Raw genomic sequence first — 8,298 nt, forward strand, 5'->3', positions numbered from 1 at the left:
CTTACAAATGCCGAATTTACAATCTTAAAAGAACTTAATAAGTTGTCATGCTACTTTCATTTTCCTGAGCTGGTGGAAGGCTATGTTTTAATGGCTACATTTCCTTTTGCTTTCTGTTATTTAGCAGTCACGTCGAATGGAGAATTGTTTCTTCCAGTGTCTACCTCAATACGTGTCTCTGTTTTTCTATATTTCTCTCTGTATCCTACTGGGCATTTTTAACATTCTCCGACACTCTAGCTGTCCATATCCCTCATTTCTTATTTCTGTTCTTTGAAAAGCCTGACAGTCAGAGACAGTTTGAGATTCGAACTGCTGAGAGGCTTTTTGACGCCTGGCTGGAATCGGTCGAATGAGTCTCACATTCTCTGTATAATGCGTCTGTCACTTCGACCAGAAGCAAGGAGACATTTCTTCCTCAAAATCTAAAGACCCTTTCGAAGTTAAAGTTGAATTCCTTATCCAACATAAAAAGAAAGTAATTACATGATAGCTGAAGAAGAACAAGGATTCATTTACTGTTAGTTTACAACCAATGAATGGTGACAGCAGAGAATGAGGGTGATCAGGTCGTGGTGTCAGTGCCATTACCACTACATTCCCCGGGAATGCTGCAGTGTCTCCTGCTTCACCACTTAATTTCCACCAAACTGGAAGTAAAGGAATGAGAATAAGAGGATGAGAAGCAGAAGTGCTTGTGGAACTGCGGTAGGAATCTCCAGGTTAAAATAGTCGTTAAAAAGAGCAACATACACTACTGGATTTAAACCTGGAAAATGAAGCCGGAACACAAAATCAGAAAATATAGCAATTCAAACAGGACACTGAGTGTTTCGATCAGCAACATAATACTTGCGAGAAATAACGAGCTTTCAATACAATGAGCAGGTACCAGTGTGATGGGAGGTGCTTTCACCAGCTAAGCCACGGCGCCACGTTAAAAGCCAAATTGCTCGTCCATATGTGCAATGTCTGAACCACTTGATCACAGGAATTCGAAAACGCGTTTTCTGTATTAGCGTTGCTCAGTATAAATGGCAATCAAACTCTGCTTGTGCAAAAACAGACATTTCAATGCTGAGCATTCCCCACTGAAGAGGCACAGAAAAAGACAGTATCCTCTTGCATTGGCATCCAACAGATATTTCCATCTGTTTAAACTGACAGAATAAAGAGGATGTGCTCATCTTCTCTCGCGTCCCATTAACCACATGAATACACGCGCAGGAATTTTCAAACCAAGATGAACAGGCTCATTATTGTGAATTGACAGCAGTGGTGTATGAGTCATTGCGAACAGTGAGAAATAAATGCTGAACCAATAGCACTGACACTGAGCCTTGCACCATCAGCTCCACACTCACATCTTGTGTCATGTCTCCTCGGCATCAGTGCATTTGACTTTAATTGTTCTACCCTGCACCTCTCCTCAAGTTATTCCCGACCGCTTGCACTGTCGAATTAGTACATGCAATTATTAGAAATGCATTTCTGGGACACAGTTGTCTTTCAATGAGATAAGATTCACTGCCTATCCCTAATTATCCCAAAGATGTAGGGGACGAGTTACTTTTGTCAACTCCTCAAAGACGCCACTCCTGACGCCACTCTGTCAATGTAACTCACTGAGGGAAGAGCAAACTGACGCCACTCAGTCAGTGTTACTCACCCAGGGAAGGGCAGACTGACCCCACACTCTCAGTGTAACTCAGCAGACTGATCCCACACTGTCAATATAAGTCATTCACTGAAGAGCAGTCTGACCCCACTCTATAAATGTAATTCCCTCAGGGAAGAGCAGACTGATCCCATTCTGTCTACGGCACTCACCCAATGAATGAACACTAACCCCACTCTACCAATGTAACTCGCCAGGGAAGAACAGACGGAAGCCAGACTGTCAACATAAATTATCGAGGGAAGAGAATACTGACCCCCCTCTATCTGTTTCACTCAGGCAGGGAAGAGCAGACTGTCACCACTCTGTGAAAGAAATTCGCCCAAGGAAGAGCAGACTGACACTACTATATCTACGTGACTGACACAGGTAAGAACAACTAACCAAACTCTGTCAATGTATCTCTCTCAGGGAAGAAGACCCTGACCGCTCTCTGTCCATGTAGCTCACCCAGGAAACAGCAGACTAACCCCACTCTGTCTATTTAAGTTCACAAAAATCCATTGAAGTACGTCCTATCCAGACACTCCTATTACAGAGACATCACTGTCTCTGTAACCGCGTGCGTTCAATGGCGATTCCAAATAACCTGCAAATGTTGAGAATGTGGCAGCAAACTAGAGCAACCACACAGAAATTGGGCGAATGTGCAAACTTCCATCAGGCTGTTACCTAAGCCTGGAATGGAAACCAAACCCGACAGCAGTCGTGATTATAAAATGGCAGAACAGAAACCTAGCAAAAAGAATTGCGTCCCTGTGTGTTGCAACGATTCTGAGTATTAATTAAGCCCCCCTCACTGTAGTTAATTTACATTATCATCACTGCCAACCTTCTTCAAAGCAAAGCACGCACTTGCTTTTTTCAGACTTCCTATATCCCGCTTTCATCCCGCTTTTTACCTAATCATATTTCTGACTTTACAAACTACGCCATAACAGGTTGACAACTGCAGAATGAGCTTTGTTCCGTTCTCCACTGATGTTGATGGTAGTAATCCGGCATATTCGAGTAGGACTTAAGGCACTTGCGGGTGGTGTATTCGCGGCATTTTGGCTTCTTTTTTTAATTTTCGGTCTACTATTTCGAGTTCATTGCGCAGACTTCTGAAGAAGACTTTTTGGAGTCGAAATGGTAACTGTGTTTTCTCTCGAAAGATAGACGTAGGTTTATTTCTGTTCTCTTATAAATTGATCTTCTTCTGATGTTTGCAAATGAAATAGGGTGCATTACTATTGCTCAGTTTTAGTTTCAAAATCAAGAGAAACATGAAGGAGATAATATCAAAGAACACAAAGTTCTGAGTTGTTAAGATAATTTTTGCAGCAATGGTGGACATGAAGGTCAAATTAAGATAACGGTTCAAGAACATTTAGTCTGTGGAAGTGGTATGTGACTTTAGTTCCAAATATATGTTTCCGTTCTTCCAGTACATCTTTTTGACTCCCAGAAAACATTGATTGTTTTCTGTATTCACTTTGTTTCGCGATATCTGTCTTCTGGTCGACCAGGGACAACTTGAATTTGCGTCTGCATTGAATAAGATTTCGCTCTTTGTTTCGTGAAGTAAACCTTTGCATTATGTACCACTTATCATGCTGATGGCTAAGAAGTTCAAAATGAATTACGGTTTATGGATCGTGAGCAAGAATAAAGTGATCCACTTGCGAACAGATGTCACCACGCCCTATTCCTATATCGGGCCTGAACGATCCATTGGCAGAGACTGCAGACAGGAAATGTCTAAGTGACTAGTCCTTTGTTCAGTTTGATTTGATACCAATGGTAGTGCTTATTTTGGTGCAGAAATGTGTCAACTTCTCTGACGTTAGAGTCAAAATTTAATTCACATCTACTCATAAGGGTCTTCTCATATCGGAACATGCTGACATGAAAACATCTAACTCTGATAGCAAAGGATTTTTCATTAAACTGGGAGTATGTTTAACTAAGCAATTCAGACAGCCAGGATGAATAATTGGCATTTGGTTCTTCAAGCTGAGCTCTCCACACCAACTGCTCCAACGAAGGCCGTGGATAAGATCCCCATCGATTATTTTGGTCAATTTTAACCTCAACAACAACCTATTGTTCTGAACAATGCTACACCACAAGCAGAGGTCTAAGTCTGATTTTCATCGTTAATTTTCAATTTCAGTTCTTAATGCACAGTTTCTAACGAATGTGGACAGCAGAAGACCGTAAACATTTCATTTCTGATATTTCCAGAAAATTCTACTCCGCTGATATCGCCTTGCCTTTCCACATCGCAAGCCAGGAACCTGGATCAGTCGAGTTCCTTTCCACACATGGAGTTGTTTTTTTTCTAATTCATTGACTGCTGATGTAAAAGATTATTGGCCTTGAGAGTCAGCTGTAAATTAGGTCGAACTTTCTCAGCTTGACTTTCAACTGATCATAAAAAAAATTCATCACCTGCAGGTAAATGTATTGCATTGCTTCTTGTTTTACTCAATTCCACACACCCCCCACCCCAAACATCCAAATTTCACGATAATTCGACAAATGTGTTGAAACTGATTCGTGTTGGAAGTTGGTGGCTTTTTGTGTATCGACATATAATTTATTCAATTAGATGACTGGGTCAGTCTTGAAACTACTTCGGATTCTTCACAGTTGAAAATTTACTTTCGATTGAATGCAAAGCTCAAGCTCCACGAAATCCAAATCCTGCAAAACAATGAATGACTTTTAAGAGATTCTGCGCTGTGAACAGGATTCGAACCTGCGCAGGGAGACCTCATTGGATTTCAAATCCAACGCCTTAACCTCGCGGCCATCACAGCTGCGGGAATTTGGTCAATATTAATAGTAAAACAACTGAATTCATTTGTTGGAAGAACAAATTGTCAAGACCCAAAGATTTCGCCAACTCCTTTGCAGAGACCCAGACGAACGCTACCTTCGCAGATTGACAGGCTTTCACCGCAAACTAGATTCTGACACAGCTGAAGTTGTGGGAATGATTCTTCGTCGAATTATAGAGTCACGGATGTACACCACGAAGACAGGATCATTGTCCCACTGCGTCCGATCGATTTTGACTCAATTGCTCATCATCTGGTGCCAAATTAGATGTGTTGTTGTGTTTTAATATTCATCGACATATGGTATTATAAAAATTGATGCTAAGTCCATAAACACTAGCTACATTCGTAAAAAAAAATCATAATTAGAAAGAATGCAGAACCAATTTACAGGAATGGATCCAGCAACTAATCCGTATGTTCTGACATCAGGTAATGAACTTGTGAGCACAAGAGAGGAAGATTAACCGAAGATTTGGAACTTGAAATCGTCTTGACGGAATTATTTGCAAAGTTCTTGCGGTAGTTCTAGAGTCATCAAGTCCTTGAACAATGCAACACGGAAATTGGCCCTTCTTTCCAACATGACCATGGTGGACAGTTACCCTAAATTAATAGGTCCCATTTGCCAACATTTGGCCCACATCCCTCTAAACCTTGTTACTCATATATCCATCCAGATGCCATTAAATGTTACAGTTGTACCAGTCTCCAACAATTTCTCTGGCAGCTCATTCTGGACGCATCTGAAAAAGTTGCCCTTGACGTCCCTTTTAATTCCTTACCCATTAATTTTAAACCGATGTTTTCTAAATTTTGACTTCCTCACCAGCCGAAAAACACCTTGACGAGTCAACCTATCCATGTCCCTCATGATTAATAAATAGCAACAATTTGACTTTATCATACTTGTCAGGAGGGAAATGTGTGGAGATTATTTGTCGATGGTTTGAAGTAGAAAGTCTAATGTAGAGATTTTTAGAAATGCACCTTGGAGAAGTTTTTAACAAGTCATTGAAGTCTCGTAGCAGTTGTAGAAGTCTGTTGTGAAAGCTGCAGAAGGATTTCAGGGCACGAGAACGATGCATTATTTCCAATGTATGGTGGCTCAGTTCGACCGCACTTGGACTACAGTATGAGGAATTATAATCCTCAATTTAGGAAAGATACTAATGCCATATGAGGAATACCACGAATAGTGATTAGCCTTGATATCATGGATGAACGTTAGTCCTCTGAATTGAATTTTTTTTTAACAGTTTCAAAACAAGAGAGGTAATCTCATTGAGAGTTGCAAAATATTTGAAGAGATAAACAGGGTGGTGCAATTAAATTTTGTTCCCTCATTGGTGAATCTAGAAGCAGGAGAGGACAATTTTAAAATGAAGCACTGTGATTTATGACCAGGATGAGAACTATTGTTTTTTGTCTTAGCCTTGAGGAGTCTCGCTATTCAGCACTACAGTGAGACTTGGATATTTGGTCTTTGAATGCATCACTATCAGCCTGACCCGCCGACACTTAATGCATCACTATAGACCTGACCCCTCACACTTCCCACCTTAATATCAGCGTGAACCCCTCAAACTTACTGCATCACTATCCATCTGGCGCCCTCACACTTACTGCGCCACTTTCATTTCGAGACCCTCATTTTGACTGCGTCACTATCAGCCTGACTGCCAAACACTTACTTTGTCTCTATCGGTCACGCCCTTACACTTCCTATGTTACTATCACCCTGACTCCTTACACTTACTGTGTCACTATCAGCCTGACTCCATCACATTTATTGTGTCAGTATCAGACTGACGCCTCACTCTTATCTTGTCACTAAAACACTGTCCCGTCACATTGACTGTGTCACTATCAGGCTGACCCCCTCACACTTACTGCTTCACTATCGCAATGCCCCTCTCTCACTTATGACGTCATTTACACCCTGACACCCCAGACTTGCTGCGGCACTATCACACTGAGGGCCTTACACTTAGTGTCACTGTCATCCTGACCCCTTACACTTACTGCGTCACTATCACACTGGTATCTCACACCCACGGTGTCACTATCATCCTGAACCGCTTACACCTATTGCGTCACTATCACTTTGACCCCAACACACTAACTGCATCAATATCAGCCTGACTATCTCACACATACTGCGCCACTACCAGGCTGACTCCCTCACATATACTGCGTCACTATCAGACTTACCCACTCATGCTGACTGTATCACTATCACCCTGAATCCCCACTCTTACTGCGTCAAGATCATTGTGCCCCCATATAATTACAGCGTAACTATCATCCTGACAACGTCACACTTACTGCGTCTTGATCAGCCTGATCCCCTCAAACGTAATGCGTCACTATCAGCTTCAACTCTCACATTTACTGCGTCACTTCTGACACTACCCCTGCACACTTACTACATCCCTATCCGCCTTAGCCCCTCGCATTTACTTCATCACTATCAGCCTGAGACACTCACACTTACAGCTTTACTACAACCTGGCGCTGTGAGTGCATCTATATCACTGTTACCCTGACCCCTTGCCCATACTGCGTCACTATAAGCCTGGCCCCTCAAATGTTCTGATTCACTATCACACTGCCATTTCACACTCACTGCGTCACTATCACCCTGACCCCTCACAATTACTGCATCACTACAACCTGACCCCCTGAAAGCATCTGCGTCACTGTCACCCTGACCCCATCACACTTGCCATGTCACCATCGCAATGACACATTCACACAGTCTGCTTCAGTGTCATCATGACACCTCACACTTACTGCATCACTACCATCCTCCCCCTCATACTGACCTGTCACTATCATCCAGAGCCACTCACACTTATTGCGTTCCTGTCACTCTGCTCCCAACACACTCACTGCGTCACTATCACCCTGACACTCGCACACTTCCAGCATCACTATCAGCCTGACCCCTCACAATTTCACCGTGTCTATCAGTCTGACTCCTCACATTTCCTGCATCACTGTCACCCTGTCACTCAATACTTACTGGCCAGTATTAGCCTGACGACCTCAAATTACTGCATCAATATCAGCCTAAACACTCACACTTACTCCGTCACCATCACGCTGGCCCCCTCACACTCACTGCGTCACTATCACCCTGTCCCCTCTCACTTCCTGCATTAGGATCACTCTCACTCACGGACACTTACTGCATCACTATCAGCCTGACCCCTCACACATACTGTGACACTATCAGACTTTTCCCTCACACTTACCGCATCCCTAACAGCCAGACATCCCTAACAGCCTGACCCCACCACACCTGCTGCGTCTCTATCAGCCTGACCCCTCACACCTACTGCTTCACTATCAGACTGACCCCTCACACTTTCCGCATCCCTAACAGCCTGACATCTCACACTTACTGCGTCACTATTCCCCTAACACCTCACTTTTATTGGCCACGATCAGCCTGACGGTCTCAACTTACTGTGTCACTACCAGCCTGAACGCACACACTTACTCCCTCACTATCATCCTGACTGTCTCACACTCACTGCGTCAGTCTCTGCCTGACCCCATCACACTTACTGCGTCACTATCACCATGGCCCCTTCCACCTTATGCGTCAGGATCAGCCTGACACAGTAACACTTACTGCATCACTATCAGCCTGATCTCCTTGCAATTACTGCGTCACTATCAGCCTGACCACTCACTCTTATTGCGTCACTGTCACACTGACCCCTCACACGAAGTGTTTCACTGTCACCTTGACCACTTCACACTTACTGCATCACTATCACT

General features: G+C 43.2%; 1 non-coding gene across 1 annotated transcript; it reads right to left on the bottom strand.

The window, feature by feature from the left end:
• Nucleotides 1–4,403: 4,403 nt before the first annotated feature.
• Nucleotides 4,404–4,485, bottom strand: trnas-uga (transfer RNA serine (anticodon UGA)). Its single transcript has one exon. It is a non-coding gene; the product is annotated as a tRNA-Ser (tRNA).
• Nucleotides 4,486–8,298: the final 3,813 nt, after the last annotated feature.

This window comes from Chiloscyllium plagiosum, unplaced genomic scaffold (genome assembly GCF_037043375.1).
Source record: "Chiloscyllium plagiosum isolate Xiang-an unplaced genomic scaffold, Cpla_swu_hap1 HiC_scaffold_18, whole genome shotgun sequence".
NCBI classification, from domain to species: Eukaryota; Metazoa; Chordata; class Chondrichthyes; order Orectolobiformes; family Hemiscylliidae; genus Chiloscyllium; species Chiloscyllium plagiosum.